Below are 21,619 nucleotides of genomic sequence, written 5' to 3'. Positions count from 1 at the left end.
TCTTCCTCCCTACTCTTTAAAAAAAAAGTAGACTGAAGCTAAGGCAACACAGTTGAAAGACATTTACAGTGTTGCTGAAATAACATCGCATTATATCATATTAGCACACTTATAACGCTTACTGAATAGAACTATTATTATTGATTTTCAAGATAATCTTGTAAATGATACTTGAGTGGAATATAAAGCCTCACAGAACTGGGAACCCTGTCCCAGAACCAAGAAGCTAAGCAGAACATAAACAATATGAGAAAAGCCAGACCTCATCTGATCCATTCAACTAAAGTGAAACAAAGATATAAACAAACTTTGTGGTGGCATTGTTTTCATCTACTGTATTTGATTTTTCAAAACAAAAACATCCATTTTCCACAGCCAATTCTCTGCTAACCAAAAATAATGGTAAAAGAAATGGCTTTGTTAAGAATAAACTTGTATGAAAAGTACATTTTTAACTGTCTAAACATATAGCCTATAATATCTATAATTTTTTTAAAACATTTAACTTAAACTTAGCATTTTTCCCACATTTCTGTACTACCTTCATTCTGTAGGTAACTAGGCAATAACTACCCTATCTGAACTTGAGCTTTCTCACCTGACAAGGAGAAAGATGCTTGGCAACTACAGCTCCACAGCATCTTCATTAGTGATCAGCAAAGGACGGCAAGTCTCAAGTGTAGGGTACCCTGTTCCTTCCTAATAAAATCCCAGTTTGCTTTTGCTTTCTACTCCCCTCACGGATGACAATGTACACAAGCTACAAACAAGCCCCAAGCCCATCATTTGCTCTTGGGTAATTCTATGCCTTTTGGTCGGCAATTAGTTCATAAACAAACATGGGGATCGGGAATGAAAATGTTCACCGTTTCCTTGAATAAACTAAATAATAATTATATAAAAGAAAAACTACAGGTGGGTAAGGTGGCACATACCTGTAATCCCAACATTCAGGAGGCTGAGAAAGGTTCAGAATTAAAAGAACAGACCTATAAACAATTTTCTTTCTGGTAATGCAGAATTCTGATGTAATCCCAAGATAGAAACAAACAAGGAAGACAACAGAACAAGAAAGAAAAGGAAAAGTAGGCACTTGTGCTCACGAGGGAGATTCAGAGATTCAGATTCAGTCACCTGCAGCCAGTCGACCTCTGAACTATTTCTTACATGACATCGTTGATATCTTTATCATTGAAACCAAGTTGTCACTTTGTTACAAGGAACTCAAAGAATGTTGTTAGAGATGTTCTTCAAATTAATGAAGTTAAAGCTAAATAAATTCATTCTACAGTGGAGACAACAGGAGTCAAAAAAGAAATGAACATTGCCAACCCTCTGAGCAACAGAGCGCAGCAATACAGTCTACTATGGAGCCCCAACAGCTGGCTCCCATGAGCACACTGCTGAAAGGAGCTGGACCAGTATCCCAGCAGTCATACCACACCTCACTAACTCGGGCAATTATCAAAACATCAAGATTTGTAGAACAATTCCTACTGAAATAGTTAACACACTCCAAATACTGTAAAATGAAAAAACTATATGTCACATCCTCTTAACTCAGGAATCAGTGAGGGAAGATTTGAAGAGAATAGTATATTTTATGAAAATTAAACCAATTTTAAACAATTCTCTACATAAAAGGAAGCTTATATATAAATATCAAAATGCATGAAACAAACAGAGCACTAACTCTGGTTTTTCAGTGTGAAGCAAGTAATCCATTTGTCAATCAGAATCTGCGTTTGACAGTTCTCCAAAATACACAAAGAATTACTGAATACAATTCAGCAAATATTTACTTAGAAACATCTATACTTTCAACCCTCCATCCCCTTTCTCAAGACTCTCTGAGGTCTTGTGGCAAAGAACAGGACAAAAATTGTGTATGTGCAACACCATGGCACCACCAACCTTAAGCAGAATAAATTTTGGAACTGAGCAGAGTGAGACAGACTGGGCTGAAGAAAAGAGAGTGAGAGAGGAGTGGAGAGAAGAACAGAAGAGGAAAAATAAAGAAGGAAACAGGAAAAAGCTACATAAATTACCTATTTTCTAATCTCTTGACATTTTAACCAGACTTTAACAGTGGATAAAATGGAGCAGAAAGAGAGGCTGTGAGCGGCTGAGCATTGCCTACGAGCCTAAGGACGAGGGCAGATTGAAGTCTGCAAAGGTTGTACTGTGCAAAGTCCAGCACCGTATTCCTTATACTTACTCCAGATTGAAACTGATTGTAATTCTGACACAAAAAAAGCTACAACAAAGAAACTGATCCTAAAATGTAAAATAAAATCAAAGTCGATTTTTAAAAAAAAATTAGGCAAATAAAAATATGTAAAACAAAAAAGGGGTTTATGGAGAGGGGAGTCAGGTAATGGGGCTGAAAATAACAATATATTATGTACATGGATGGGAAGTAGAAAAAGACAAGATCTCCTGAGTAAACTGGGAGTATAGGGACCATGGGGAGGGGAGAAGAAGTAAGGAGAGCGGAGAAAAATACATAGTTTAATAAAAACAATAAGCTGGGTGGTGGTGGCAGCACATGCCTTTAGTTCCAGCACTCAGGAGGCAGAGGCAGGCGGATCTCTGTGAGTTTGAGGCCAGCCTGGTCTACAAGAGCTAGCTCCAGGTCAGGCTCCAAATTTACAGAGAAACCCTGTCTCGAAAAACCAAATTAATTAATTAATTTTAAAAAGCAATAAAAAAGAAAAAATACATTATGTACATGTATGAAATTGTCAAAGGACTGTCAGTAATGATTAGCACACACCTACATGTCTCTGTTCCATGAGAGAGGATGTCCTGGAACAGGTATATGCATTTCTTCCGATCCACTCCTTACACTATGATTGAAACTCAAGTCTCACTGCGAATCTGCAGTGACTCATCACAATATGCTCCCCAAACAGTCATATTCAAAGTAGAACACACAGAGCTAAAAACCGCCGGGGGGGGGGTTATAAATAAATATTTATGCTTTCTACTATGCTTTCAACACTTACTGCAGACATTTTAATATATAGAAACCAGTACAATGTGCGAATAAATGGACTCTAGCAGATATGAACAAATTCTGAAAGTACGAGGAAACTTTTGGTCATGGCTTGCTGTATAGTAGGGTAGATCACAATATTATTCACTAGTGAAAACTAGGACACATATCAATATAAAGGTGATATAAATGCCAGCTCTCCTGACATTTTACATTTACATGGACCCAATTTTTCTCCAGTTCACTGGTGGATCTACTCATTCAATCAACAGCCATCCTGCAAAGAGGTGGTTTATTTAAAAGACATTTGAATTATCATTCTGTCTTTCTAACTCACCTCTTAGAACCTCGTAGAACCCACAGTTTGTTTTATCCAGTTTCATTTACAAGAGTCTTGTTAATGTACAAGACTGAGTGTATTCTACAAGACTTGATAAACATAACCATATGACTACTTTAGCACAATCAGCCTCTTTCAGGAGTTTTATGCTACTCTAGATCAAACCGTAGGCTGTTAAAGTGTTTATCTAATGCTCCCAGGAATACCCTAGAGTCACATCTTACTTTCACCGCCATTACACACAATGAGGAAACAAACGGAGTGGTAAGTCGTATACGACGGACACTGTAGAAAAGGCACAGTTGGGAGGACCACCCTGCCACTGAAGCGTCACTAGTGTCATCTGAAAGCTTAGGAAATGAGAAATATCCCAGGGCTCATCCCAGACTTGTCAGATCATATTCTATGTCTTAAATAAGACCTCCAGGTGACTCATACATATTTAAGTTTGAGAAGAAATAATGTTAAAGTTAAAAATAATGAAGAAACTGCTAGGAGAACATATAATTAAGACTACCATCCCTGAGGTGGCTCAGCAGCTAAAAGAACTTGCATCACATGCCTGACAACATGAGTTCAATCCCTATAGTGCATGGTAATAAGAAATAACTGACTCCAGAATACACATACACTCACACACATCATATATGTGTGTCACATGACAATAATAAATAAACCCAGAGAGATGGATCAGTGAGGTAGAGGCAGCTGCCACCAATACTGACAAGATGAGTTTGTTCGGCAGGACCCACTAAGTAGGAGAGAACCAGCTCCTACAGGTGTCCTCTGCCCTCTACACACATGCTGTAATGTGTGTCCCCCACATAAGATAAATGAATAATAAATTACATTTTCAACACTTTAATATTTTGTTCCAAGGCAGGCTATTATGGCACACTACATGCAAGGAGGACCCCAAGTTCAAGGCCAACATATACTACATATACTACATAGTGGAATTTGTCTCAAAAAAATAAAATCAAAACAATACAAAAAGATGGCTACCCCAAAGTACTTAAAAACAGGAAAATCAAATCTCAGGACCCATACACTAGGCATCTGAAAACTACAGACACCAACTTCTTATAACATATTGCCAACATCAGACATACAGGTACCTTCAAAAACTGATGAGTTATACCATGTACATATTTCACGGCAACAAATTATCAATTTACAAAACTCAAAGTCAACACATTGTGCCTCACAGTCATTTAAACTGGCAAGAGTACAAAGTATAGAGAAGTCTAAAGTAACATACTGGAAATATTTGACTTATGTTAAACACCACTGTGGAATTCAAACATGCTCAGCCAAGTCTAACTCCTGGCCAATCAGCTCAATGACTAGCTTACAAATACAGCAGTTCAACATATAGCACTAGCTAAATTTAGTATTTAAAATTTTTAAAGAGTTTTTCGGTGAATTTTTTTAAGTGCAACTTATTTTAAGTAAATTCCTGAACTAAAAAGATCTTGCACCACCACAACAAAACAATACCAAAAATGGCCCTGTGCTATAAAAGGCACTGGTTGTACTGAATGAAATTCTGTCTCTAACAAGAACCTTGTAGAGACGAACCACGAAGGCTAAGCCACCACGTCCACCAGTCCAGTAAGGGCCACGAAGCAGCGAGCGTGTCAGAAAGAAATTGTTTTTCTGCTCCTTTTGATGGGCTGTGCTTTCAAGTCAGGAAATTAGAACCAGGTGTGCCAGAGGGCACACACAGCCTCGCTCCACACTGAAGAACACACGTTTTCAATTTTCAAACATGAAAGGGACTCCTGTCGAATGAAAGAAGAAATGAGAACCCAGTTCTGTTTCTGCTAACCATATGAGGGGAGCTTAGGTCTTTGACAAGTTGCTCGGCTTAGTCCCTCTCCAACTGACAGCAGGTAGTACTTGACAATAGGAAGGAAGAAGCATTCTTTCAAGTGAGGACAATCAAAAGGAGAAATACATTAAGGATCACAGCCCCAGCATTTTAACCCATCACTTGATCTATTTCATTCCTCTGCTTTTACCATTTCTTCACCTCATGTTTTAAAATTAGATGTCTGTTCGTTCACAAAATAACAACAAAGCAAAACAACAAAGCAATGCAAACTAAGTATCTAGCTAGGAGGAAACAGGAGAAATTATAAACATCAAAAGAACATCTTGGAGCCCACTTGATCCACTGTAATCCAGGTCTACAATCTCAAAAACAACTTCCTCATGAAGTCCTCAGTTCTCCTGGAGCTCAAGGTAACACTGCAATAGTGTAAATGCAATGTGCAGCTCTGACCTATGAGGCAGTGGTCTAGATGGGAGTAGGGAAGGAACAGAACACATTAATGACTGCAGCAACAGGTACAATCCAAACTGCCAGGTACACTAAAAATGCCTCCAAGTACTGTAGAGTACATTCCCAGATAAACGAATCAAGCAGAGCCTTGTTATTTTGGCATATTTCTAGACTGACAAGAAACTTTCTTTCATTACCAAGTAATGCCAGAGCTTTTTATCCCCTGAAAGACACTGCTTCTCTATCCTACACAGACCAGAGCACGAGCTAAGTGCCTCTAAAACTATTGCCTAATTACATGAGAGAAATTACAAGTCTTCCTGCCAAAGAATAAGATACCTGAGCTCATACACACACACAAATTAGGTTTATGTTAAAAATTTTCTTTGGAAGAATATTTTAAATGTTCACTACCCAATAACAAATAACAAAGTACACTTTACACTAAACAATATTATCCCCTTTATTGCTTGTCAAAAATTATCCACCAAAAAATTCTATCACAAGATGGTAAAGTTATCCATTTTATTTTTCAAATTATTTATTAACATACATTATTTCACAATTAGAAAAATATCAATTTATTTAATACCTTTATAATACATATAACAAAAGTTATCATGCCTGGGAGACCTGCTCTTTTCTGGAAGGAAATGGAGGAGAGGGGAGGCAGAGGAGAGGATGATGTAATCTGGGAGCAGATGTAATATATGAGAGAATACATAGTAATAATAATTAATAATAATAATAAAGCTGTCACTGTTAGCCAGTATCTTAGAAAATAATGCAGTACAATTCAGAATTCTACTTTATCTCAATCTATCAGTGACTTAGTTATTTAAATAGGAGAAACATGTTAATAGTTCATCAGATACAAAGTGACCCAGTTAGAATAACAAGAGTCTCAGAATAGAATTCCTAAGCCATATCATTGTTTTGGTGTCTGGAAGTGTGCTGGGGCTTTAAACACTCTGCTATATATCTGTGAATGAGAGGATTCCTCCAGCTCAATAACCAAACTGTCCAAATGTTTGGTTTTGGTTTTGGTTTGTTTTTTGTTTTGTTGTTGTTTTTCAAGCAGGGTTCCTCTATGTAACAGCCCTGGCTGTCCTGGAACTCCCAGGTTGGCCTTGAACTCACAGAGGTCCACCTGCCTCCGTCTCCGGAGTGCTGGGATTAAAGGCACGCACCACCACACCCGCACCACCACACCCGTCTCAAATCAAGGGTTTTAAAACAGTGACACTTACAATCATTAAGGCTCTAGCTACACCTACATCCACAAGTCACAATTCATAAAATATTTTCATGTGGCATTAATCCCACATTCTACATCATTCCTCAAAGTATTTCAGCTTAAATAGTTGCTCTTTATATTGAGCAATCTAGAAATCTTACTGAGTATGACAACCTTATGAAATTGCTCCATTAGAACATGACACTTCTGAGAATCCAGGGTCAGCCATGCAACGACAAACAGTACTGGCTAATCAAGAAGGTTAAAGACCAGTGTGAACCCAGCAGCAGGATCAACAGCTATGCATGTAACTTTTTAAGTGTCTGCATCAATGCTCGCCTCTCCAGAAACAACATCAGAGGTGAAAAAAATAATCTGCCTTCATGCAACTTCCAAAAGTATGAGCATCGCCTTGCTCAAAAGGAACTCTTGCTTCATTGTAAAGAAAATTTACTTATTTGCAGCTTTCTAGAGATCACAATGTAACACTTCAAATTACCTTCAAAGTGCCTTACCTCACCCATCTTCCTCAGCCATCCCCTACTGTCAACAGAACAAATGACTCCCAATCAATATTTACCTTTGTCTTGGTCCTTACTGGGAGTGGCTTCCATCATTCTGCCTACTGTCTTGATTTGCCATTCATATTCATTCATTCATTCATTCATTCAACAAGCATCAGAAGTTCTATGATGTATACCACCCATATATCAGTGAACAAAGATGTTGGTACCCTAACCTTCATAGTGCGAAGAGAAGCCAGAATAAAAAAAAAAAAGACATGATAATTAAGATAGTAAAACATTAAATGATTCATATTGAAAAAATAAAATATGAAATAGAATAGCAAGAATTTCCTAGTTGTATAGTTCAGTCAAGAGATCTTAGTGAGAAGGAAAATCATATAAATAAGGTGATGGTGAGGGGCAAGGACTTGAATCCTAAAAGTGAAAAGCAAAAGGACAACTCAAGTGTAGGCCCTCTGAGGATTCCTGGAGGATAGTGACAGTCACGGTACCTGAGACTGAGCAGTCAAGGGGAGGAAGGCAAGAGCTCTCTGGGAGAAAACTAGGAAGTTTTCATCTTTTTTTTTTTTAAGATGAAAAGCAAACAAAAAGTCAAAGGCAGAAGGTAAGAAAGGAAAGAGTAACGGAGAAAGAGGAGTATTAAGTTAGCTTGAAATGACCACTTCAGTGCTGAGAACTGACTAAAGGGAGAAAGAGCAAAACCAAGAGACAAGTTAGAAAGTTTTTCCCATAAACTGGATTAGAAATGATGACATCTGGGGTAGCCTGGCAGTACTAGTGGGCTGGTAAATGGTCACATTTAAATGCATTTACAGAAGAGAACAAAGATAAGATGTAGGCAGCACAGGAAGGGACAAAGGAGCACATGCCAATTTTGGCCTGAACCCCTGGGAAGATGAATTTGCAATCTGCTGTATAAGAAAGGTTTCAAGAGAACATGGCGTGAGTTGGGGGCAAAATTGAGAGCCATATTTGGACATGCTAAGTTTGAGATGCCCATTATAAATGTAAGCAGGGATGTTTAACAAGCCTGTGGATTATACATGATTTCTAGGGTGGACCTGACTTTGAGACAGACGTGTACAAGACATCAGGATAGATGATGCTTTGCCATCAGACTAGACAGGACTCTAAAGGAATGGGTGTTCTTGGGCTGGAGAGATGGCTCAGTGGTTAAGAGCATTGCCCGCTCTTCCAAAGGTCCTGAGTTCAATTCCCAGCAATCACATGGTGGCTCACAACCATCTATAATGAGGTCTGGTGCCCTCTTCTGGCCTGCATACATACACACAGACAGAATATTGTATACATAATAAATAAATAAATATTTTTTTTAAAAAAAGGAATGGGTATCCAAAGAAGGTGAGAAGAAGCTAAAGGCCTAGGCCTTTGATGTTCAGATGTTGAGAAGTGAGAAAGACAGGAGGTATCAATACAGCAAACTGAGAAGCTGCAGTTCATGAGGTAAGAGGGACAACAGCAGAATGAGCTCCTGAGTACCTGTCAAGGGCAGGAGTTTCAGAAGGAGCAACCCCTTCAAACAGTTGTGTCAATGCAGCTCACAAGATTAATCACCTAGATTGAAGTTGCTAACCATCTTAACAAGAGAAAATAGTGGAGTGGCAGAAAGGAAAGCTTGTGGGAAGTATATTCAAGAGTAAATAGTCCCAGCAGCACTTAGGAGGCACAGGCAGGAGGATCTCTGTGGGTTTGAGGCAAGCCTGGTCTATATAGCAAGCTCCAGGACTATACAAAGAGACCATGTCTGAAAATTAAATAAAATAGAGCAACTAAGAGAAACAACTAAAATAATGAACAAGTCTCAACAATTCCTTGACATTTTCTCTTGCAGGACTGCTATGAATGGAAAAAGAACTAGAAAGATTAAAGCCCAAGTTGACTTGTACAAAACATTTTGACAACTGGAGTTTTGTTGCTAAAAGTGCCTGAGACACACAGAAGAGAAAGGATACAGAATGACGGCTCCTAGGAAGGAAGATGCAGCATGGTTTCCTGACAGCCTTTCCACATCCCTGAGAGAGCGGCTGTGGCATCGGAAGACACATGCACATCAGTCTACCACTGGTCCTGACGTGGGTCTACTTGTCCACATCTGACAATAACGCCTTTAGTTTTTGAGCACAGTCCCTCAAACATGTGTGTGGGGAGGGGAGCAGGCAGGGATGGTTGAGAAATCAGGAAAAAGTAGTGAACTCTCCCTCCAAGTACTTAAGGAAGAGACACTAGTCAGTAGCTCAAGTTAAAGCACACCATGTTTTCAGTGGATGCAGTTTTTAAATCCCATCTACCTTTGTACTCTCGGGCAAATCATAGTCACAACTCTCCCAGCCCTCTGGTTCCTAGACTGCCATAAAAGCAAAGAACCCAGACAATCAAAAAGCATTGGGCTCTAGAGCAGAAACCAGGCAGCAGTATATTCTTGAACCCAAAACTCCTTAGAAAAATGAAGAGCTCCTCCAACCTCCCTTCCCACTATTTCCATTATCCCACTCCCACCTTCAGAAAGCAGTCCCTAGAAACCTGGCAGCCAGCCCTGCCGGAAAAGCAAGCCAGCAGGCAGTTAGGCTGGGGTTAGATCTTCACGTTCCCTCGTCTCCTCAAATTCAATCTCCAGTCTCCTCCCCAGCTCTGCAGCAGGCTACGGGTTGTGCCCTCTCCTCACTCTCTACCCCTATTCCCAGGGGACTAAGCAGATCCTGGGGGAAGACCCTGCTTCTCTCCTTCCTGTGGTCCTCCTGAACCCTGCCTCCTACCCCAACCCCATTTCTAAGTGTAAGCTGCCAATACCTAGAAGCACATTCTACACAGAAACCCCAGTGGCCACACCTATCAGGAACCCCAAGATTGCAGGGCAAAAACTGGGAACTTGCGGGTGAGGTGGCAAGGGGCAAAGGGGAAATGGGATGAGAAACATGAGAAGGGGAGGATGGGAGGAGCTCGGGGGATTGGGATGGTTGGGATATAGGAAGGGAGGATACGGGAGCAGCGAAGTATATATCCTATCTAAGGGAGCCATCTTAGGGTTGGCAAGAGACTTGACTCTTGAGTGGTTCGCAGGTGTCCAGGAATATGTCCCCAGCTGGTACCTTGGGCAACTAAGGAGAGGGAACCTGAAATGACCCTATCCTATACTGATGAATATCTTGCATATCACCTTAGAACCTTCATCTGGCGATGGATCGAGGTAGAGACAGAGTCTCAATTTGGAGCAACGGTCTGAGCTCTTAAGGTCCAAATGAGGAGCAGAAGGAGGGAGAACATGAGCAAGGAAATCAGGACCACGAGGGATGCACCCACCCACTGTGACAGTGGAACTGATTTATTGGGAGCCCACCAAGGCCAGCTGGTCTGGGACTGAATAAGCATGGGTTGATTCTGGACTCTCTGAGCATGGCGGACAATGAAGGCAGATGAGAAGCCAAGGACAATAGCACTAGGTTTTGATCCTAATACATGAACTGGCTTTGTGGGAGCTTAGCCTGATTAGACGCTCACCTTCCTGGACGTAGATAGAAGACCTTCGTCTTCCCGCAGGGCAGAGAATTTGGACTGCTCTTCAGTATCGAGAGGGAGGGGGAATGGTGTGGGGGGAGAAGAGGAGTGGGGATAGGGGGAGGGGAGTGGGGGGAGGGGGCAATATTTGGGAGGAGGGGAGGGAAATGGGAAACGGGGAGCAGGTGGAAATTTTAATTAAAAAAGAATAAAAAAAAAAAAAGAAAAGAAAAAAAAAGGAACCCCAAAGCATTCTCTATCAGACAGCACACAGCTACCACTCTCGAAGAACCAGAGAAGGCAATAAAAACCAAGAAACAAAACACTTAACTAACAAAGATATCAGCACCTTGAATTACAATCACCCCAAACCCAGATGCCTAGACACCAGCATAGAAACACAATCAATAGCAGTCAGGACAATATGTCTCTACAAGAGCCCAGAAACCTACCACAGAAAGTCCTAAGAAATGGAACGTGGCTGAAACAAGACAAAGACCTTAAACTAGTCTTTACAAAAATGATAGAGGTCCTTGTTCTGACTTGAAACAAACTGGAAACCCTGATTGAAAAATGCCTCCATATGACTGAGCTGTGGGCCAGCCTGTAGAGAATTTTCTTAATTAGCAATTGGATGGGGGTGGGGTTGATGGCCTCAGACCATTGTGGGTGATGCCACTCCAGGGCTCATGGTCCTGTGTTCTATAAGAAAGCAAGCTCACCAAGCCATGTGAAGGTAGCCATAAGCAAAACCCCTTCAAAGTCTCTGCACCAGCTCCTGTCTCCAGATTGCTGCCCTGTTTGAGCCCCTGTCCTGACGATCTTCATGATAAACAGTGCTGTGTGGAAGTGTAAGTCAACTAAACCCTATCCTCCCAAAACTGCTTTTTGGTTAGTAGTGTTTCATTGAAGCAACAGGAACTCTAAGACAGTCCTTAAAAAGTATGTGAATAAATCCCTTAAACCTACGAAAACACAGAGGAAGGATGAATAACAAAGAAAGAAACAAAGGAAACAACACCTTTCACAATAACCTCAAATAATTAAAATATCTTGGGGTAACTATAAACAAGAAAGTAAAAAACTTGTATGGTAAAAACTTAAAGGCATTAGGAAAGAAACTGAAGAAGCTATCAGAAGATAGAGCTCCCACACTCACGATCAGTAAGATGAATACAGTCTGTTGCAAGAGGTTGCTTGTTGGTTCCTGGCTGCTCAGCCCCGAAATAATCACACAGAAACTATTAATTAAATCACTGCTTGGCCCATTAGCTTTAGCTTCTTTTCGGCTAGCTCCTACATATTAATTTAACCCATTTCTATTAATTTGTGTATCGCCACATGGCTGTGGCTTACGGGGTAAAGTTCCAGCGTCTGTCTCTGGCGGGGCTACATGGCTTCTTCTTGACTCGGCCTCCTTCCTCCCGGCATTCAGTTTAGTTTTCCCTGCCTATCTACCCTATCAAGCCAAACCAGTTTCCTTAAACCAATGGTACTCAAAGCATACAGAGGGGAATCCCACATCAACTGTCAAAATGGCCCTCCTACCAAAACACAATCTACAGATTCAATGCAATCATCATCAAAATTCCAAAACAACTTTTTCACAAATCTTAGAAAGTACAATTTTCAGCTTCAAATGAAAACACACACACACAAGGATAGCTAAAATAATCCTAAATAATTGATGGAGATACCACAATATTTGAACTCAAATTATACTACAGAGCTATAATATTGGCATAAAAAATAGCATTTTGTTCAATGGAATCAAAATGAAGACTGAGCTATAAAGCCACATACTTATGAATACCTGATTTTTTGATAAAGAAGCCAAAAATACACAGTGGACTAAAGACAATATCTTCATAGAATGGTGCTGGTCAAACTGGATGGCTGCATGTCAAAGAGTTCAAATAGATCCATACTTATCACCACACACACACACACACCAACCTAAAAATGGAGCAGAGATCTCAATATAAAATCAGATACACTGAACCTGACAGAAGAGCAAGCTGAGCGTAGTCTTGAACTCATTGGCACAGAAAAAATTTTTGAACAGACACTGTTAGCACAGGCACTAAGAAGATCCACAATTAATAAATGGGACCTCATGAAACTGAGAAGCTTCTGTATTACAAAGGACACCATCTTCAACAAAGCAGCAGCCTATAGAATGAGAAAAAATTTTTACCAGCTACATATCTGATAGAGGGCTAATATATACAATGTATACAGAACACACACACATGATATAAAGAAACAAACCCAAATACATGTCAAAAATTGGGTCTCCATAAAGTTGTGTCTTTTTACTTCTGGGTCTTAAGACTCAATTCCATTGATCAATTTGTCTGTTTTTATGCCAATACCATGCAGTTTTTACTACTCTACAGTATAGTTTGAATTCAGGGATGGTGATACCGCCAGAAGTTCTTTTATTGTGTGGGATTATTTTAGCTGTCCTGGATTTTTTGTTTTTCCATTGAAGTCGAGTACTGTTCTGTCAAAGTCTGTAAAGAATTGTGTTGGAATTTTGATGGGGAATGCATTGAATCTGTAGATTGCTTTTGGTAAGATGACCATTTTTATTATATTAATCCTGCCCATCCATGACAATGGGAGATCTATCTTCTGTGATCTTCTCCAGTTTCTTTCTTCATATGGGTCTTTCACTTGCTTGGTTAGAGTTACAAGATATTTTACCTTATTGGTGGCTATTGTAAAAGGCATTTTTGCCCTGATTTCTTTCTCAGATAATTTATCATTTGTGTATATAAGGGCAACTGATTGTTTTGAATTAATTTTTTTATCCATCCACTTGACTGAAGGTATTTATCAGGTAGAATTTTTGGGGTCACTTATGTAATCATATCATCTACAAATAGCGATAGCCTGGCTTTTTCCTTTCCAATTTGTATCCCGTTGGTCCCATTTGATTGTCTTATTGCTCTAGCTAGAACTTCAAGTACTATATTGAATAGATGTGGAGACAGTGAACAACCTTGTCTTGTTTCTGATTTTAATTGTTTTGAGCTCCTTTCCATTTAATTTGATGTTAAATATAGGCTTCCTATAAATTGCCTTTTTTATGTTTACATATGTCCCGTGTATCCCTGGTCTCTCCAGGGATATTAATTATGAAAGGGTGCCTGATTTTGTCAAAGGCTTTTTTACTGTCTAATAAGATGATCACATGAGGTTTTTTTCTTTCAGTTTGTTTATATAGTGAATTACACAGGCAGATTTTCACATGATGAATCATACCTGCATCACTGGAATTAAGCCTACTTGATCAGGGTAGATGATCTTTTGATGTGTTCTGGGATACAGTTCGTACTTTAATAGGTATTTTTGTTTCCATGTTCAAAAGTGAAATGGATCTGTAAGTCTTTGTTGAGTCTTTGTGTGGTTTGGGTATGAGAGTAACTATGGCCTCATAAAATGTGATTGGCAATGTTCCTTCTATTTCTATTTTGTAGAATAATTTGGCAAGTATTGACATTAGATCTTCTTTGAACATTTGGTAGAATTCTACTAAAATCATCTGGCCCTGGGCTCTTTTTGTTTGGGAGATTCTATTTTTCTTTCTGAAGAGAAACACTCTATTTACTCACAAAACACTTGATAAGTTTTGGGTTGTTTGTTTTAGATTTTGAGACACAGTCTTGCTGTGGGACAATGGTCTGTACCCTGTCACTTGTATTTTAAGTAAATGCTGATTGGCCAATAGCCAGGCAGGAAGCAGAGGCAGAGCAACGAGAATTCTGGAAAGAGGGAAGTTTCGGTCTGCAGCCATCACCCAGATGCAGAGTAAGTAAGATGTTGACTGTCTCACCGAAAAAAGTACCAAGCCACGTGGCTAACACAGACAAGAATTATGGGCTAATATAAGTTATAAGAGTTAATAAAAAGCCTGAGATACTAGGACAATCAGTTTATAATTAAAGTAGACCTCTGTGTGATTTCTTTGGGAATTAACGACTGTGGGAACCAGGCAGGACAAAAACGTCAGTTAGCTGAGTCTCACTATGTAGGCCAGGCTAGCCTTGAATTTGCCAAGAAGCCCCAGCAGGTCTTAAACATGAAGCCACTTGTCTTTGCCTCCAGAGGGCCTGAAACCCTGTTTCTGAGTCATTTCCACTGATTAAGAAACCAAGTTGCATATATCAATGTTATTAAAATTTAACATGATGTATTCTGCACATACAGGAAACAAAGCTTGGTCCTCTCACATGGGAAAAATGTCTTAGGACAAGTACCCTAAGTCAATGTTTCTTCATGCAGTAATACTCCCCAATGTCTGCTTGGTGAAGCACCACAACTGCCACAGAGTCAATTTTATTGCAATCTTGAGTAGATACAAACCCAAAGGATGTCTGCCATGGAGTGAACAACTGCTCCCTGGAACTGAGAGTGTCTTCAGTGATTTGACCCAGACCAGACTTCAGCACATGGTTTCCACACAAGAAGGGCTGCTTTACCCCAGGATTTGTCCACACTTTACACTTGGCAAGGTATCTGAGAGCTCTAACATGCAACCAGAATTTGTGGGTCTTGGTAAACTTTCCAAAACACATTGCCAATGACACTAGCTTATCTGCAGAGATGTTGGCAGCCAATTTAGGATCATCTCACTCAAATAGTACACTCGGTCATTGTACAGCTAGAAATAGTAGGTGCCATTGGGCCTGTCTGCCAGAAGCTATAGATTCTCCCTGATGTATTTTGAAATTTCTCAAACATTACTCAGGTCTCTTCTTCAGTCAAGGGTGGCATTATCGAGCTAGCTTAGCTCCCAGGTTCCTAGTGACTTGTTGGGATACTTTTAATGAATGCTTCTATTTCCTTGGGAGTTATAGGCTTATTTAGACTGTTTATCTGAGCTTGATTTAACTTTGGTAAGTGGAATCTATTGAGAAAATAGTCCATTTCTTTTAGATTTCCCAATTTGGGAGAGTAGAGGTTTTTGATGTATGACCTAATGATTCTTTGAATTTCCTCAGATTCTGTTGGTATATCCATTTTTCCCTTTCTGAGTTTGTTAATTTGGATATTCTCTCTCTTCCCCTCACTTAGTTTGGAAAAGGGTTTGTCTACCTTGCTGATTTCTTTAAAAAAAAAAACTCTCTTGTTTCAATGATTATTTGTATTATTCTCTTTATTTCTACTTATTTTTTATTTCAGACCTCAGTTCAATTATTTCCTGCCATCTACTCCTCTTGGGTGTGTTTGCTTCCTTTTGTTCCAGAGTTTTCAGGTATGCTGATAGGTCACTAGTACGATAACTCTAATTGCTTTATGAAAGCACATAGTGCTACGAACCTTCCTCTTAGCATCACTTTGACTATGTCCCACAAGTTTGGATATGTTGTACATTCATTTTCATTGAATTCTAGGAAGTCTTTAATTTCTTTCTATATTTCTTCCTTGATTCAGTGGCAATCTCAGTAATACGACTGAGAAATGCTCAGTTTCTATGCATTTATAGGCTTTCCTTTGTTTCTGTTGTTGTTGAAATACAGCTTTAATGCATGATAAGACACAGGGGGTTATTCCAATTTTCTTTTATCTGTTGAGATTTGCTTTGTGCCTGAGCATATGGTCAATTTTAGAGAAGGTTCTATGGAGTGCTGAAAAGAAGGTATATTCTTTTGTGTTTGGGTGAAATGTTCTGTGGATATGTTAGGTCCATTTATATCATACTGACTGTTAGTACTATTATTCCTCTGTTTAGTTTCACTCTGGTCAACCTGTTCAATGGTAAAAGTGGCATTTGATATGTGATTTAAGCTTTTAGTAATTGTTTCTTAACAAACATGGGTGACCTTGCATGTAGGATGTCATCCTGGTACATTTTTCCCTTTGATGAGTATGAGATGTCCCTCTCTATATCTTTTGATTAATTTTGGTTTGCTAGGTACTAGAATAGCTACATCAGTTTGCTTCTTTGGTATGTTTGCTTGGAAAATCTTTTCCCAGCCCATTACTCAGAGGTAATGTCTATCTTTGGTATTGAGGTTTGTTTCTTCTATGTAGCAGAAAGATGGATCACCTTTTGTACCCATTCTGTTCATGGGTGTCCTTTTATTGGTATGCTGAATTCATTGACATTGAGAGATATTAATGACCAATGATTGCTAATTCCTATTATTTTGTTGATGGTGGTAGTAGTGTGTGTGTTTTGTGTGTGTGTGTATGTGTGTGTATGTATGTATTTCCTATCTTTGGATTTTGCTGGTTTGATATTTATATTTTGCCTGCATTTTCCTGGGGACAATTAACTTCCTTGGGTTGGGATTTTCTTTATAGTACCTTTTATAGAAATAGATTTGTGGGCAGATACTGTCTAAATTTGATTTAAGTACCTTAGTTCTTCATCTACAGTGACTAAAATTTTTGCAGGGTATAGTAGTCTGGACTGGCATCTGTGATTTATTAGTGTCTGCAAGACATTTGTCCAGGATCTTCTGGCTTTTAGAGTCTCTGCTAAGAAGTTAGGTATAATTTTTATAGAGTTGCTGTGGAATAATCCCTTTGTTCACAGTGAAGATGTGCTGCTATCATTGTTAATAAAAAGCTGATTGGCTGATAGCTAGTCGGGATTTTCGGGGCAGAGCAAATGCTAGGATGAAGACGGGGAGAGTCAAAGGAGTCACCACACAGACACGGACAAATACCAGGAGATGCAGAGGGAGCAACACATGCTGCAGGACAGATAAAGAAAGCTATGAGTCACATGGCAATACCCATTAATAGAAATGGGCTAAGTTCTAAAAACTAGTCAGTAAAAAGCCTGAGTTATCATCTGAGAATTTATAATTTTTTTAAATTTATTTATTTATTATGTGTACAATATTCTGTCTGTGTGTATGCCAGGCCAGAAGAGGGCACCAGACCTCATTACAGATGGTTGTGAGCCACCATGTGGTTGCTGGGAATTGAACTCAGGACCTTTGGAAGAGCAGCCAGTGCTCTTAACCGCTGAGCCATCTCTCCAGCCCGAGAATTTATAATTTATATTAAGTCTCCATGTCAGTTATTTGGGAACCGGCAGGTGGTAAAGAAAAAAAAATCTGCCTTCAACAGCTCTGCTTTATATGTTAATTGACATTTTTCCCTTACAGCTTTTAATATTCTTTCTTTGTTCTGTTGTTTAGTATTTTGATTATTATGTGGCATGGGGACTTTTTCTTCTGATCAATGTATTTGGAAATCTGTAAGCTTCTTGTACCTTTATTGGCATGTCCTTCTTTAGATTAGGAAATTTTCTTAAACATATTTTCTGGGTTTTTGAGCTGGCAGTTTCCTTCTTCTATTCCTATTATTTGTAGTTTTGGTTTTTTTTTTCATAGTGTCCCAGATTTCCTGATGTTTTGTGTTATGAGGTTTTTAGATTTAATGCTTTCTTTCACTAATGAATCTATTTCTTCTACCATATCTTCGATGCCTAAGATTCTCTCTTCCATCTCTTGTATTCTGTTGGTGATGCTTGTGTCTGTAATTCATTTTCACATACCCAGATTTTCAATTTCCATAATTCCCTCAGTTTGTTTGGTTTTTCCCCCCTTTGGTTTTTCAAAACAGGGTTTCTCTGAAGCTTTGGAACTAGGTCCTGCAGACCAGGCTGGACTTGGACTCAGAGATTTACCTGCCTCTTCCTCCTGTGTGCTGGGATTAAAGGCTTGTGCCACCACTGCCCAGCTAGTTTGTGTTTTCTTTATTGTTTCTGTTTCATCAGTTTTCCTGTCCTGAATAGTTTCCTTGACCTGTTTGTTCTTTCTTGGCTTTCTTGCCATTTTTTAAGGCATTCGTTGATTCCTTCTAATTTATTGATTGTCTTTTCCTTGATTTCTTTGAGAACCTTTTTCTTTTCCTCTTTGAGGACCTCTATGATCTTCATAAAGCTGTTTTTAAGGTCTTTTTCTGGTGCTTCAGCTGTGTTAGAATATTCAGGCCTGCCTGCTGTTGATTGTCTTTTCATACTGGCACTTAGGCATATGAGTTTGGGGTGATTTATGTCTAGTCCTTTTTCTGGGTTTGTTTTTTGCTGGACGGGTGTTTTGTCCCTTGGCTTCTGTTTCCACTTCAGTTTTTTAGTCCTTGTGGCCTGGATTTCTGGAAGCTGTCATGCCCTCTGATCTAGGAGGGAAGGGAGTCTCTATCCAAGTTGAGAGTGGGCATTCTGGAAGTTACCTTGGACTTTGGTGCAGCAGAGGATCTGTTTTCCTGATTGGTATGGTCTGCACATGAGCAGCTAAAGTCTATTTTGATTGCTGGGGTCTGCACCCGAGTGGCAGAAGTCAACTGGGGTTGAGGTCAGAGCCAGGCAAGAGTTCAGAAATGAGCTGGGATGGTGGGTTATGGGATGGATCTTTGAGAACTAGGAAGTAGGGCAGTTCAGCTGGCAGGTGGGTCACTTACCTGACTGGTATTGCCTGTCTTATTTATTTTTTTAATCTCTTTTTACCCTACAGGTTCTTTGTGTCTATTTTATGGCTTCCAGTTTGGTGTTTTTATTGGGCTTCCTGAATATGTCAATGAGTCAGTCTCTGAATCTGTATCTGTTTCCTACACTCATTTCTTTTGTTTGCTTGTTTTGTTTTGTTATATTCTGATAATATAAAGTCTTAATAGATAGGTAGGTAGATAGATAAATGGATGGACAGACAGACAGATATGATCTGTTAGAAGCCTGTTTATGTTATAATGAGATAAGAAATAGTAAGGGGATGGATCTGCATAGAAGGGGGGGTGGGGAGGAACTGGGAGTAGGGGGAAGGAAAACCAGAATCAGAATATATCATATGAGGAAAAAATCAATTTTCAATAAAAGGGAAATAAAGAAGAGGAGGAAGAATGAAAGGAGAAGGAAAATAAAAAGGAGGAGAAAAAGGCAGGAGAACTGACAAATAACGGAAGATAACCCCATTAAGGTCAACCAGAGTACAACCTCGATCTCCAGCTTTTTCTTCCTCTGATCTTCTAATCCTTCGCGTGTTCTTCCTTTCTATGGCCAGAGACCAGCAAAGAAGTATCCTATAGTATATATTTCACCTGCTACTAAAAAATCATGTGCAAAGCCAAATTTGGGAAATAATTAAATCGTATTTTAAAATGCTATTTATGAAAATTCCATGATGAACAACCTTTAGAAAAGTAAGCATCCTTCTAAAAGAGGTTGGAGCCATATGCTCATTTCTTTCTTTTATGTTAGTTTCTCACCATGTATACAGCTCCAGGCAGGCACTCAAGAGATGCCAATATACCCTCAGTCCTCCTTTCCTCATAAGCCTGCCCTGCTACTTCAAAGTTACAAGTTGCTTATTTTCATTTTAAAAAATAACAATAATAAAAACTTTTAATAATTCACCAATTCTAAAATATGCCTTTTATATATTTAAAAAATTCTGATTAGACACAAGAGCTCACATCTGTGATCTTTAGCACTCAAGGGTAGAGGCAGCAGATCAAGATTTAAAACCAGCTTTGGCCACCCAATACTTGGTCTCAAAAGAAGGGGAGCAGGAGAACTGTGAGGAATGTTTGAGAATCAGACAGTAACTACCCTCTCACACTGTCCTATAACCTATGGTAGTGAGAGAGCTGTCACTGTTTCTCAATGCAAGCTGTTCTCATTTGATGTCTGTGTGTTATGCACCACATGAAAACTAGGTGTGTTCATTTTGCTTGCTGTTTACATTGTGTTCAAAGGATTAAGATATAGGAATGAAATTTAAAATGATTGTAAATGTTAGGCACAGCATAGCAAGTGGGTTTATTACCAATGAAGCAAACACGTATGACTGAAGTAACATGCCCAGTTCCTTACTTTCTCATAAAGTAACAGTCATGTGTTAAATTAAGTGAAAATGCTTTGTCATTCTTCTATTGGCAATATTTTTGTTTCCATTAATAGTATCAAATATTGTGTATTTTATAGAAGATGTGACAGTCGTTGGAACATAAATAGTGAAAAATGAGACCTCCCTATGTCAACTGACTCCGCACTTACAGCAATGGCAATTATTCCTGCTGGGTTATCTACAACTACCAAGTTTGGACATAAGCAACGTAACCGCTCTGCTCCTTCCCTAGTGCTGCAAGGTCCATAGTTCCAGAACATGTGTCAGAGTTTGCAAGAGCAGTTTCTCTCTCACACACCCCTACTCATTCCACCCCACCCAATGATGAGAACAAGAGAACAAGAAGCTGAAGTTTATTCCTCAGGCTAATGACCAAACTGCCTACCTGGCCTTGGGAGAGCCATATCCTGACCATAACTGTCTTTTCAAGTATCACCTTCCACGTTATATGGCCAGGTCTCTGAATTTTCTACAACAGCCCAAGGCACAAGTCCTTTTTATTCTGAACAAACAATTGCAAAATTCCGTGTTCCACCTTTCCTATGACTTGAACACCCCAACTCTACCATGTGTTTCCACCACCAACCTCACAACAACAGTTCCAAGTAAACCCAATCCTACAGAAATCTACTGTATCATCCTCCAGCTCTGGCATTTGATCCTTTAACTATGCAACATGACATGCCTCATATCCACATTCAAATGCAATTCTGGGTACTATGAACAAGAAAGAACTAGTACAGGAGAGGAAATGGGAGCTTGTAAAGACCTTAACAGTGCAATTCTAGCTTTACTTACCATTGCATTCCACTTAAAAAGATCAAATTAATAAAGTATTTTCTTATTCT

General features: G+C 39.3%; 1 protein-coding gene and 1 pseudogene across 6 annotated transcripts in view; both read right to left on the bottom strand.

Annotated features, from left to right (window-relative positions):
* Positions 1-21,619, bottom strand: part of Tasp1 (taspase 1) — a 357,326-nt gene that overhangs the window by 213,701 nt on the left and 122,006 nt on the right. The window lies entirely within an intron of this gene.
* On the bottom strand, positions 15,169-15,684 carry LOC130880955 (60S ribosome subunit biogenesis protein NIP7 homolog; annotated as a pseudogene).

The sequence above is a fragment of the Chionomys nivalis genome, chromosome 9, assembly GCF_950005125.1.
Source record: "Chionomys nivalis chromosome 9, mChiNiv1.1, whole genome shotgun sequence".
NCBI classification, from domain to species: domain Eukaryota; kingdom Metazoa; phylum Chordata; class Mammalia; order Rodentia; family Cricetidae; genus Chionomys; species Chionomys nivalis.
This window is presented reverse-complemented; position numbering and strand designations above follow the sequence as displayed.